Source organism: Poecilia formosa, unplaced genomic scaffold (assembly GCF_000485575.1).
Source record: "Poecilia formosa unplaced genomic scaffold, Poecilia_formosa-5.1.2 Scaffold0, whole genome shotgun sequence".
Lineage (NCBI taxonomy): Eukaryota > Metazoa > Chordata > Actinopteri > Cyprinodontiformes > Poeciliidae > Poecilia > Poecilia formosa.
This window is the reverse complement of record NW_006799939.1, coordinates 3,690,389-3,704,565: the sequence shown is the minus strand read 5'-3', so window position 1 is coordinate 3,704,565 and position 14,177 is coordinate 3,690,389. Positions and strand designations below refer to the sequence as shown.

The following is a 14,177-nucleotide window of genomic DNA, read 5'->3' as shown; positions in this document are numbered from 1 at the left end:
AAGGTTTGACCCAAGTCATACATTTTAAAAGCCAGATTTCTCTGATACTGAGCAAACTTTAGAATTCAAGAAAAGTTACAAAATAATAATAATAATAATAATAATAATAATAATAATAATGATAATAATAATAATAAAATAAATCTCTAAAAAATATTGTTGGTAAGTTTTTTTTTTTTTTGGCGTCTAGCAAATAGAAATAATTTTGGTAATTCTATCTAAGATAAAACAAGAAATGTTTTTTCTGATTTGACTTCAGGCAATGATTTTAAAAAATGTGTATGTGTATTTTTATCCGATGTTTGTAAATATCTGGTTTCTACTCTATGTATGCATGTGAGATGCTAATGGTTTTTAATGCAAGACTTCTGGATATTTATGAAACAACACTGCCACTACTAGCAGAGCAAACAATGTAATTATTTTCAACAAAGAAGAAATTGAAAATCGAATTCACGCAAAAGCATAAGTTGAAAATTGTAAAGTGAAAGCAACAAACATAAGTGAAATCTGTCCGATTTAAAAAAAGGAGAATTTTTTACTGAACAAAGAGGTATCTACATTATTACATAACACGACAGTCCGCTGGGAGAGCACAGATCATTTTAAAAGATATTTATTTAAATTAATTTCACAGCATAATGTGTGAGCCCCAGTTATTCTATGTGTTTTACCAGTTTTCTTTGTTTTCTATTATTGTAATCCTATACACTACCTGAAGCCCGCATGGTTTACTCACAATTTGATCAGTGAGTTGTTGAAATTGGTTTGAACTGGAGGACAGCAGATTGGCCATAAAATAATTAGAAAAAGAGTAAATGTTTTGCAGCAGCCTGTTCGACTCCAGACCCAAACTTTATGCAGTGCAATAAAACCTTTTTAAAACTGGGCTTTAAATTTAGACTGAAGAGACATAAACCCGTAAGAGAGGCAGATGACGACGTTACAATGAAGGTTGACTTTTACATAATACTCTGAGATCTGATCGACGACTTTCAGCTGTGAGAAAATTGCACCGGTAACTAAAGCAGCCGTGAAGAAAAAGACAGAACAGAGAGCTGTGGTTGCATTTGGCTTTTTGGGGGAAGTGAATGTTGAGGCTCAGAGATTAGAGGATAAAACTATGTTGAATCAAAAACTTTTAAAGTCCAGAACACCCCAAATGTTTCACATCAGATTCAGTCACTCACCTGTTTATTCACACAAGCTACTGCATAGTAGCCACAGCTGCTCTGGGACAGTCTGACACGATGTTGAGTAGACAGGAAACTATTGAATTTCTAGGCTAAGCAGATATTCATTTAGGATTTCAGTATTTCAGTTTATAATTTTATGTGTAAAGTGATTCCTAATCTTATTCCCACATGTCCATCATGTCTTCCTGTAATTATCGATAGAGGCTAAATTTACTCTGGCCGGTCCAAAGTGCAGCCTCCTCTGCTCTGGTTCAGTTCTTAATGAAATACAGAGGCTATGTCATGCAAAAAAAAAAAAAAAAGAAAGAGCAAAAAAGTTGAAGCTTCATGTTTGCTTCGCTCAAACACCAGTTTACACAGTATATATATATAATTTATAGTATAAAACTGGCTGTTAAATGCTTTGTTAAGCAGAGGTCAAATAAGACATGTTTTCCATTAAACCAAATGAATGTAAATCCAGATTCAGGACACAGAAACAAATTAGAACAGTATTACTAGATCGAGGAGTGTTGCTGGATGCTGATGGTCACCTGTGGCTCTGTTGAAGACAAGGGAAAAGATCTGTCCTGGGAAGGCGGAGGAGCGGAGGGCTGGTTCGTGGAGGGATTCCCAGCGCTCCATCTCGCTGAAGGACTTCTCATCTGCTTGCTGTGATCCATGATGCAGCTGTAAAGAGTTATGCAACTTTCTCCCTCCTGGTTCTACACAGCTGTCTTGTTGAATGTTGAAGTGAGGCATCCGAAATTATCTTTATCTTCAGGTTTACGATGATGATGATGATGGGCAATAGAGATGACAGAGCTCCTGTCATGGCTGGCCTCACAAAAACACAGCAGTATAATGAGTGGTTTTCCCTGATTGGTCAATAAGAGCGGCTTTAAGATTGTATGTATGAGTGGAGGATATGTTACTTCTTTTCATTTGGTCTCTATCAAAATAAACATCTTAATAATATGCGTTATTTTGATATTGATTTTGAGGTTGAGTTTTTTTTTTTCCCTTTTCTCCAGTGACTGGTCTTTGACTTTCATTTCTTACAAACTTCTCAACATCCAGAAAGTATTGAGAAGTGGTGATTTTGATGTCAGGTGCAGAGTGAAAATATTTGAGAGAGAAGCGTGTGTGTATGTTCTAACATTTGGAGCCACATTGAGCATATTGGAGCATTGAACCTGAACGTTTATTGCCAGAAACTTTTTCCGTTTAAAATTGTTGCCAGAAACACCAAAAGTGATCCAACAGTCAGAAGTCTTTAAACTAACTCTCAAAGATTTCTAAGCGTGCCCTCTTCCACCAAACACCACAACTAATGAAACGGGTGTTTGATGCTGTGAATACACAAAATTGCAGAGAAAATGCTAAGAAAATTCCCACCAACTGCACAAAAAGTTTCACCTCTCGTCTCTAGTGATCAGGGATGGTGGGTGTTTATGCACCACATACCAGTTTGAGAATCTTAAACATGAACCAAAAAAAAGTTTCTCAAGAATGAAATAAATGGACGGTTTAAATCAGGAGTCGGATCCACCTACTTGCTGATCTGAAATCAAATTAGTACTGCGCCAAAACTGCTTAGTTGAAGTTGAAATCTGTTTTTATTTTTGAAACTGCTTTAGATTTCTGTTCGATTACAGTCGGTCAAGCAGTCAGTCGGTTGTGCAATAGAGTGGGCAAATGTCCCAGCCTGAGGTTTTTCTGCATGGAGGAGACATGCAGAAAGACTTATCACTCGTCCTTGGAAGGATGAGTGTGTTAGATAACGGATAGATGGATGGATAGGTGAATTTATTTAATTTCCCTAAAGTCATTTAGTCCTTGTTTGGGTCCGCTTTTTAATGTATAGCTTTGTTCAGCTTTATCTTCTCTATTGTTGTTTCTGGAACCAGCAGGTGGGTGGGTGAAGAGAGTTCATTGACAGGAAAACAAAACTTGCCGTTATCCAGCAACACTAGACTTCAAGGCCTTTTGGTTTTCAGCCGCTACTGTTCACTCTGAGAGATCTCAGTCTTCGGGACTGATGAGAAGTCCACTTATTGTAGTTCAACTTAATTTATTTGATGACTCTTGACTGTATTTTAGCAAGAGATTTAAATTGGTTGGTTCACTGGTGAGTCGTCACTAGTTTGTAAAGCTGAGCACTTTCAAATGTGTCCAACAGAGGGGGCCACTACCTCTTCGACTGATGAATGCTTCACCTCCGTTAGCAAACTTTGATACGTAAAATGTACAGAGTCCGAAAATGGATGTGTAACAGTTCCTACAGTGATTAGATCCTAAATATGGAACTATGAAAAAAAAGGAGAATCTGAGGATGGATGGATGGATGGATGGATGGATGGATGGATGGATGTTTTTAACTTACAAACTGACACAGGCCAAGTAATCACAGAATTAAGTTTGTTTTGTTTTGTTTATTTTTTTCATACTTGTAAACATTTAATCATTTAAGAGTGTACATAGAATATGTAATATTAAATTAACACTCAAAGTCTATTAAGAGAAATGCAAATGATCATACTCATTGTCTGAGAAGAATTTTACACAGAGCTAAGAGGTTATTATTAAGTGACTGAAAGAATTTTCTTTTTTTATGAGAAATGTACTTAACATATTATTGCATTCCATTTGAGTCACAAAAGGTTTTTCATAGATGCTACTTTGGCTAAAATAACGATAAAATAATAAAAAAAAATAACTGCATACTTCTGATGAGAATGAAAATAGAGGAACGATTGTGACTGACTGTGGAGACAAAAATTCGAAGCATGTTGAGACAAACGGATTAAATTAATAAATCAGTGAGATGGATAACTTTTAGCAGCAGACAGATTTTGATGACACACGGCTAGGTGTCTTCCGATTGTCTCAGCACTTGATTCAGACTGACAAAAGAGAGAAAAAAGAGTGAGATGAACTCACTTGTCAGGAATTTTACTTAAACACTACAAATACTACAATAACAGCTATAACGACTAAGATATAAGTTCCAATTCCAATTCCAAGAGCCCCGTGGCTCATTATCCGGGCCCGCCTGCTGGTCTTTTTTGCTTTCTCCCAGTCACCGCTGGCATTGGCTTTACGAGTCTGAGGGTCAGAGAAAGCAAAGAAAACAAAACAAGACATGGTTACATCTGCTATCTAGAACCTTTTGTTGCTGAGGACCTGGGCATGATGAGGCTTGGGCCCTGTCCAAAAGAAGACCTGAGTATTTTATGGTTCTGGCTATCTGGATTACGGAAAACAATTCCTTACTTTACAACTCACCTGTCAGAACTTTGTCCTCTGATTAGGAAAGATTGAATCATATTTCCTGTAGACATCACATCCCATATGCCCATTAGGGTACAACATATGTTCATTAATGATACGCAGGCTTTTAATATTTCCCAAGAAATATGTATGTGTCTTGTAAAAGAATCTACATCAATTAACATTAAAACCATTAACTACAATGTATTTTGTTGGGTCTGTGTGCGCTGGAGCAGCACAAAGAGGGTCAAACGTGTGACAAAGACAAACAGATTTCAGAAAATATGAACTGTGGGACGTTTTTTATTTTTAATTTTCCCATTTACTTTTACATCCCTTAATAAAATTCAGCACAAAGATTTTCTTTAAGAAATCATACAATAGTCAAATAGAATGCCATCGATTTGACTAAAAGTATTTTATTTATTTATTCATTTTAATTTTTCCAAATTCTCTGAGCTTAATTGGATTTGTATCTTAGCAAACCCTGACCAAAAAAAAAGCCTATCATTTTTATTTAATTCTTAATCCTCAGGACTATTTTGATGTCGTTCTACATTACCTCAGTTAACTTCACTTTCTTGTGAACAAATGTGCTCAATGACTTGTCACCATCTAAACCACTGGTAAGTGAAGCTATAGTCTGGTCTTCACCAAATTAGAGCTTTGTGATCAAGGTTTGATCAATTTATAGGCGTAAACTTCAACATGTTACTCAAGTGATAAATATTTCATAGTTCTACGGCACATTAGAGAAGACTTAAAAAAAACAAAACACAAAGGTAAATTAAATGCCCCGCTTCAGTGACTTTACAACTACCAGTAACTCTTCAATGCACAATAAACTTGTGAGTTCATGCTTTTTTATTTCACCAAGATTGTAAAAACCAACCCCTTGTCCGATGCTATTTGCTCCGTTCAAAGGCTTTGGGCTCTCAACTACTGAGAAACATTGACTGTGTTGAAGTTCTATCCAATCTAGTGCTGGTCCATGACTTAGGCAATGCACCAGTTCGGCGCTAAAAAAATATTTCCTTCACTGCAAAGAGAGAAGAGCCGAGCCGAACGAGGCGGCTCTTAATGTTAATTCAGTCTTTGGAAGCGTGACCGACTTGGACTGAACAGCTTAGTCCACTTCCGCTCCCGTTGCCAAAACTACAGGAAAACTACAATTCTAAAACAGTGAATAAAATTGATCTCATCGTGTCTGACTTCTCTCTCTGTTCGCTGATTGGCCCCGTAGAAAATCCCTACCAATAAATAAAAAGCAACCAACTCAGTCAAATGAATGTTATGCAATAGCCAGAAGTTCAACATCACCTTGGCTTTAAGAAAATTCAAACTGATTAATTGACAAACCAATAATGGTCAAGACCTAAAAGTCCCAATAAATGTGCCATCTATGCAGATGCAAATTCAAACCAACCAGACCAGAAGGCTATATTTAGTCTGTAGTCACCCATCAATCATTGTGAATTGTTGAGAAACATATTTGTCTTTAACAGCTGAAGATGCAAGATTGGTGCCCAAAATGGTTAACCACGTGTAAAGAAAGGGGGATCAAGGATCACTCGTCATTATCTGTGGGAAGAAATTTACTTTACAACCAGCAGCTCTCACACAGTCAGCAGATAAGCAATAAAAAAGATAAGCCCAAGCTCAAAAGAAGAATGCTTAATGAGGGTATAAAAAACGTCTAAATACTTTTATTTTATCACTTGTAATGTTACACCAAAATGTTTCACGTTTCGTGTTCACGTGTTAAGATGCTAAGAGGTTTACAATCACTCATACTCAGGATGAATTAATTAATTCAGAGAGTTGTTGAGCTCATTTACATTTGTTGAGTTCATAGCCTAGGCATTTCAGGACATGGTCCTGGAGGTAGTTGAGATATGAGCTTTGGGAAAGTCATTGAAGGTTGTCATCTTGCTTTAGCACTTCCAAAACCAGTTCTGACTTGTGTCTGGGATAATTAAAGTGTCGGAAAACCTGACTGTGTTCAAGTTTCTATCTCAATTGCTGCTGAGAAAGTTGTTCCACAGATACCACAGGTTCTTCAGCTGACTGACTTGTGAGTGAAACTCTAATGTAAAAGAAGAATGTAGACCAAGTATGAGATAGATATACTTACTGCATTGGCGTTAAGAAGGGCAACGATTCCCATTGGCAGGCAGCAGCAAACCATGGTGAAGATGGAGTAGCCAAAGTAGTCATTAACAGGGCCTGATTTTTGATTCTGCACTACTGGCTCCACAGTGAAGATGCCTGGCTCTTCTGGTTGCTCTTCCTCCCTGGATAAAGGCTGCTGCTGATCAGGCTGCTTGTTAGACATCCCGTAAGGCTGCTGGTTGGGCTGCTGGTTTGACATCCCGTAAGGCTGCTGGTTGGGCTGCTGGTTGGACATACCATAAGGCTGCTGGTTGGGTTGCTGGTTCGACCTCCCATAAGGCTGCTGGTTGGGTTGCTGATTCGACCTCCCATAAGGTTGCTGGTTGGATTGCTGGTTTGACATCTCATAAGGCTGCTGGTTAGGCTGCTGGTTAGACATCCTGTAAGGCTGCTGGTTAGGCTGCTGAAAAGACTGCCTGAATGGCTGCTGGGGCTCCCCATAAGGTGGTTGGTTGGGCTCCTGGTTAGACATCTCATAAGGCTGCTGATTTAGTTGCTTGTTAGACATCCCATAAGGATTCTTGTTAGACATCCCATAAGGCTGCCGGTTAGGCTGCTGAAAAGACTGCCTGAATGGCTGCTGGGGCTGAAAAGGCTCCCCATAAGGCGGTTGGTTAGGCTCCTGGTTAGACATCCCATAAGGCTGCCGGTTAGGCTGCTGAAAAGACTGCCTGAATGGCTGCTGGGGCTGAAAAGGTCCCCCATAAGGCGGCTGGTCAGGCTCCTGGTTAGCCATCTCATAAGGATTCTGACTGGACTTNAAGTGGAGCTTAAGAGCACTGCCAGGATAAGAAAAATGGAAGCAAATAAACAAACAGAAAAGGGAGGGGGTGTAATTACATCTGATGTCCATTCTCTCACACTGCCAGGATAAGAAAAATGGAAGCAAATAAACAAACAGAAAAGGGAGGGGGTGTAATTACATCTGATGTCCATTCTCTCACACAACAATGATCCAAACAAAATCCCCATAAATGTGCCATCTATGCTGAAACAAATTCAAACCAACCAGACCAGAAGGCTATCGCATTTTCTGGACTATACAGCGCATTTTACTGTAAGCCGCTCCTACATCTTTTTTAAAAAGAAACCGTAAAGGTACATATATAAGCCGCTGGTATCTCCGCCGCTCTCGGTTTTCACAAGGACACAGCGAAGGGCCCTGCATCTCCAACACCAAACCATGGATTCGTTCACGCCGAGTTTACGTGCAGCGGCTCCATTTCCCTCCTGTACTGCCAGATCGACAGTCTCCAACTTAAAAGAGGCATCTTTTCCTTTGAATAGTTTCCATGATGAAGGGGTGTGAGTTTGAAAACATTTCTCCGTCGTGCCTGCTGCTAGCATCTGCTTGTCCTAAATAAAAATCGAAGCGTTCTTTGATTTCCAATTTTGACTTCCTGCTAAAGAGCCCCCTGGTGGTTGAAGAAAAATTCACAGAAAAGCCGCACTGGACTATAAGCCACATGGTTCAAAGCGTGGGGAAAAAAGTAGCGGCTTATAGTCAGAAAAATACGATATATTTAGTCATAAGTCACCCATAAATCATTGTGAAACACCTTGTGAATTGTTGAGGATATATTTGTCTTCAGCTACAAGGTTCAGAGTTGGTGTCTGAAAAGGTCACCCTCGTTCATCTTTTAGTTCCCCCACCCATTTCCCAAACGTCCTGTAAAACGCAGGCAGAGTGTCAGCGTCATCATGCGCCAAGAGCGGTAGATCAAAGATCAGTTGTCTTTATCTATATAGAGCTATTTACTTTACTGCCAGTTGTTCACACACAATTTACAGGTAATAAAAAAAAGATACCACAGAAACCACAAGTTCTTTGGCTGACCTGTGTGTGAATCACTCTGACGCCCAGGGTCGCGGTATAGGGGGGAAAGTGATGACAATTCTAAGGGCCCTTTCTATTTTCTGATTTTCTATTTTTTACAGAAATAGAAAGAAAATCAGGGCCCTGTCAGTTACTGTTATTGTGTTTTTTAAAATTGTTTTTAGCAGTAAACATGAAATGTTACCCCTCCCAGACCAAAAAGCACACATCCATATTTGCACTGAACACCCCCGTATTTGCGTTTGTGGCGACACTAGATGGAAATTCAGATTTTGTGGAAGTTTAATTTTAGTAAATTGCTCAACAACGCCACCCTGGGAATTTCACCCAGAGAATATTACCTCTTGTTTAAGGCACACAGGTTCAGTCATGCATAGATTAAAACATCTGAAACCATTTCAAAATTATAAAAAAACGTTTATTAAATTCTTTTGAAAAATGTTTTTAAAACCAGTTTCTTTTTAAAAATTAAACTAAAGAAATCAAAGAAAATAAAAGAACTGCAGCAGTTGAGGTTACCGGCCGGAGGGGGCGCTATGGGGACGACATCCACCAAACACAGCAAATCAAAAAAAACCTTAACACCAGACGCAGTGAGACAAGCCAAACTCCAAAATCACAGCACACAGACGAGGAAGACACCGTCACCACACCAACACCGCCACTGGACCTCAGCAACTGCAAACAAAAAAACCAAACAATTAACCAATATAACAATATCAGCCCGACTAAATAAACAAAAGGGCTGTTAACAAAAGTAAAAAAATAAAAGTCAGACAACACAAGTTAAAACATTAAGACCAGGCGTGGCCCTGCCACAGCGGGAGATGAAACGGGCGCGCCGATGCCACACCCCAAACACCGCTCCAATTAGGGCGGATAACGCCGCCACAGTCCAACTTGNCTTGTTAGACATCCCATAAGGCTGCCGGTTAGGCTGCTGAAATGACTGCCTGAATGGCTGCTGGGGCTGAAAAGGTCCCCCATAAGGCGGCTGGTTGGGCTGCTGGTCAAAACTTGAGCCATGTTGTGTAGATCCATAGCCCTGAAAAATACCAACACGAAATACACCTTAACCTCTTTTTGAGATAATTCTTCACCTGGAAACAGAGATAGAAAAACAACATGTATGCATCTGTGGGATGCATAAGTGAAGACTCTGTAAGACAGACTTAAATAAGAAATACATGATTAAGTAAGCCCAAAATTTAGAGATTAATGTTAGTCAAAATTGACAGAGTTAGTCAAAAAATTTGAGACCAGTCAGAAGAACAAAGCCAATAAAGTCCCCACAAGATCTCAGGACAGCATTCCTCTTTATAAGGCACTGCACAAAACATATTTTTCAACATAAACATATTATGACATTCACATGTTCCACATTGATGTCTTGTTTGGATCCTGGGCGGTATTGTCTCCTTGTCCCTCTGAAATATTTATTTTGCTTTCAGGAAGACTGAATCCATAGATAAGCGTCTTTTTGAAACTTGATATATTTTGTCTTGTGACCCGATCATTACAAAAGATCCTTTTGTGTGTCCAGATACTATATCACTCATAACGCCAAAACCTCAGCTTGGGTGCGTTACTGAGACATAAAGGTACATTGTGTTTTCAGACACTACTGTGAGACAACAGTTTGGAAAGGCCATGGAGAGCATGGCCTTTCCATGGCTGCAGAATGTGTTTCATACGGCTTTGAGGTGATTGCACCATCCAGTGTCACAGGAGAGGAATGCAGTACAGCACCAACACTGTTTATAGTGGGGATGGTATGCTGCTGACCTCATCTTAAGATGTCGTGGGTCGGTGGGCAGAATACGTCGAAGACATCCTCAGTTCCACCAGCATGTCTTGCATTTAGAAAGCAAAGCCTAGAGACTTTGGGTCAGACTCTCCAATCTCTGGTGCTGAGGTCGGTGGTAAGGCTCCCTGGATGGATGAGATTTGCCCAGAGTTTCTTAAGACCCTGGATATTGTGGGGTTGTGGTGGCTTACATGACTCTACAATTTTTCATAGACACTGGGGAGCAGTTCTCCTGGATTGGCAGACTGGGGTGGTGGTCCTCCTATGCACAAAAGGAGACCGCAGAATGTGTTTCAACTACAGAGGGATCACATTCTTAAGCCTCCCTGGTAAAGTCTATTCAGGGTTTCTGAAGAGGAGGATCGGTCAGATAGTCGAACCTCAGATTCAGGAAAAGCAGTGTGGCTTACCTCCTGGTCGTGGGTCGCCTGACCAGCTGTACACCCTCCTAGAAGGTGCGTAGGAGTTCGCCCAACCAGTCTACATGTGCTTTGTGGACTTGGAGAAAGCATTTGACCATGTCCCTTGGAGAGTCCCGTGGGAATATCAGTTACCAGGCCTTTTGACATGGGCTGTAGGTCCCTGTATGACCAATGTCAGAGCTTGGCCCTCATTGCTGACAATAAGTCACGTTTGCATATGGTGAGCGTTGGACTCCACCAAAGTTGTCCTTTGTCACTGATTCAGTCCGTAACGCTTCTGGACAGAATACTTGCCTCAAACCCTCATCTTGTTCTCTACAGGTACAGGACAGCCTGCTGACACCTTAAGTTGCACTGAAAGAGGGGTGACTGGTTAAACTTAAACTATTACGACTATTTTCAGTGAAGCTTAATTAGATTCATTTTGGGATAAACAAATCCTAACTTGTGTCCCATGCAGGGCAGAGGAAATCATTCTGAAGGATACTGGAGGAGGTTTTGAAAAAGGTGTAGCTTTTTGGTCAAAGGAAATCTTTCTAATTAAAAAATGCAACGTTTTTACAAACCCTGTATTTTTACACAGCAGGATATTCTGTTGCAATAGTACAGATAACTTATACTATTTTTGCCTTTATTGATATATATATCACAACAGATTATGTGAGTCCAAACTGAAGGGACTAAAATACTGATAGCAGTGTGGACTTCTCAATACATGTTATGAGATTGCATTAAAAGTTGGCCTTCACATGATAATCTATCATGCTATCAGTGACTTACAGCTGTAAGAAAACAATGCCGGTAAGGGCTTTAGGACTGACGCAGGTTATAAAACAAAGAATTTGTCCTGCTTGTAAGAATGTAGGATCTAATGGCTTAGAGAAAACCTGCTGACTGGACAAACAAATATGTAGATGGGAAAGAGGCGAAAGATTTGAACTACAGGCACAGCAGCAAATCGGTGAGGGAGGATAATAGCAGGAACATTGTAGATGATGTATATAATAAGCTGGATAGGGAGCATGTGTAAAGGGAGAAGCAGAATCCAAAAGCAACTCCAAAATGAGGTAAAACAGAGCATAAATGAAGAATGAAGTCAGAAAGTTACAATATAGCTGTTTCTGCAAATTTACTACTTTAGGCAAATAACCTGTCTTTTAGGATTTCAGTGTTTTAGTTTACAAAATTATGCTTCAAATCGTTTTCTTGTGCTGTCTACTCTTGTTACCACATATACTCACTTTATAAACATCATCATTACAGTTTCTTGTATTTATATAAAATTACTCTGAACAGTCTTGGTTCTGGTTCCATTCTTATTGAACTATCAAAACCATATCATGAAGAAAACAAGAAAAAAAAAACAAAACAAACAAAAACAAAACAAAACTCATATTAATTTAAATTGTTCACTTAACTCTAACACATGATTAATATAGTAAGTTTATGGTTTAATATAATTCATACAGTTAGACATCTGGCGAAATGCAAGAAAGCAGAAAAGTCTAATGTTATTTTCCTCCAACTTACCTTTGCCTCAAATCTGTTCATCTGCATCACTGGGAGGGAAAACAGGTAGGATTATTATACTGGGGTATAGAGATGGACGCTCATGGTTACCTGTGGCTGCGCTGATGGGAAGCCGCTGTCCTCGTAAGGTGGTGGAGAAGAAGACGGCATCATGGAGGGATTCTCGCCGTTCCACCTCGTAGAAGGATTTCTCATTTGCTTGTTGTAATCCATGGTGTAGCTGTGAAGATTCAAACAACTTCCTCCCTCCTATTTCTTTACAGCTGTGCTGCTAGGCTGGGAGTGAAGAAAGAGCAGCATCAGAAATTATCTTTATCTACAGGTTTATGACGGCAATGGGTAATTGGAATCTCAAGGTTCTTGTGACTTTCACACCACAGACAGAGCAATCTAGTCTGTGATTTATCACATAACAGACAAAATAAGACAAGCAACCTCCAAACCTATTCATTAATTTTATGAGGGGAAATTAATCATTTTTAGATTGTTTTCAGATGGCAAAAAGCCAAGGTTAGGAACACAATCCTTTGGTCTTAAAGAGGATAATATCATCCTAAAGACGTAACGCCAACTCGATCCTACATACTGCACCTTTACCCGGCACTTTCCTCCTGTTCCTCCGCATCCAACTCTTGATCCTGTCCCTCTTTTACAAACTCCACAGCCTCACCGGACTCTTTTCTTTGTCTCAGCCTTGCTGCTGAAATGTACCTTGCTGCACATTTCAGCAGCAAGGCATTTCAAGGTGCTTTACATAATTAAAAAAAACAAAGAAAAAACAGCTTGTGACATTGAATAAACAGTAAGAAAGAGAAAGAGATTTTGGGAAAAAAAAAAAAAAAAAAACACTTACTACTTCTGTAAGTGTTGGAATGTGCAATTAAAACAATCTAGAAAGCATTTAAAGCAGCACCATATCTGTGTAGAGAGGTTAGTTGGTAGTCAGGATTTAAATAACTGAAGGCTTTACCAGGTTCTCTGATGTCCCTAATCAGTAATCAGTGTTTCAAAGGAAAGGTAAAAGCCATTTTACTCCTTATTAGTGATGGAGAGACAAGGCTTTATGAATCTATGACCACTTTAGAAACATGGTGTTAAAAATTACTTCACTGGTCAAAATGTCATTTATTTTGACCGAGGGTGACACCTGCTGGCAGAGTGTTTCCTGTTATCGTATGTGAATTGATTGTTTATCTAGAATGGTTTTTGATTAATCTTAACACGACACTAAATTCTTAATAGAACCTCTCAATGAGCCTTTGTTTTATTTTTTATTGCTTATATAAACAGGCACTTTGCTCCTCAGATTTCAATTTGGAAACTCATTTTCCCACTTATTCGTGCAAAGTCACAGGGTGCTGGTGACCTGAGTGAAGCTGACCCTCCACTTTCTTCAAATCAGACAAAAATGGTGTCAAATGTTTGTGCTGCATTTGTGCCTCAAAAATCTTTGTGCTGCTATCATTTTAAAGACATTAATAAATGTTTCCAGAGGTCATCAAAGGTCAACCATCCCCCTCCCCCTCCACCTTCTGCAAATCAGACAAAATTGGTGTCAGTCAACTCAACTATGTTTGTGCTGCTTTGAAGATATTAATGAAAGTTTAAAGGTCAACCAGACCCCTCACTTTTACAAAACCAAAAAGTTTTGTAAAACCAAAAAGTATTTTGGATGGATGCAGTGGCGCAACTGCACATCATTCAGGTGGATAGAAAACATAAATCGGCGCCGTCCCCCCCCCCGAGGCGACGCTACGTGGAGTGTAAAACTCGCTACATGTACCTCGTTATGTGCGAGAGGTGAAGGAGCGTGAGGCGCGCTGAACTGTATGGGAAAACATAATCGGCGCGTCGCCCCCTCCAGACGGGGTTTTGGCGCCCCCTCTGGTGCTGCGCCCCTATGCGTTGCATACGCTGCATACACACTTTTTGCGCCTCTGTGTGTGTGTGTGTGTGTGTGT

General features: G+C 39.7%; 1 protein-coding gene and 1 long non-coding RNA gene across 2 annotated transcripts in view; both read left to right on the top strand.

Annotated features, from left to right (window-relative positions):
• LOC103140270 (uncharacterized) overlaps positions 1-14,177 on the top strand; it is a 52,749-nt gene that overhangs the window by 16,142 nt on the left and 22,430 nt on the right. The gene's annotated exons all lie outside the window — the stretch shown is intronic.
• LOC107836871 (uncharacterized) overlaps positions 226-14,177 on the top strand; it is a 19,663-nt gene continuing 5,711 nt past the window's right edge. The window contains exons 1-2 of the long non-coding RNA XR_001662854.1: positions 226-237; positions 5,111-5,116. This is a non-coding gene — a long non-coding RNA (uncharacterized LOC107836871). The remainder of the gene's footprint in view (positions 238-5,110; positions 5,117-14,177) is intronic.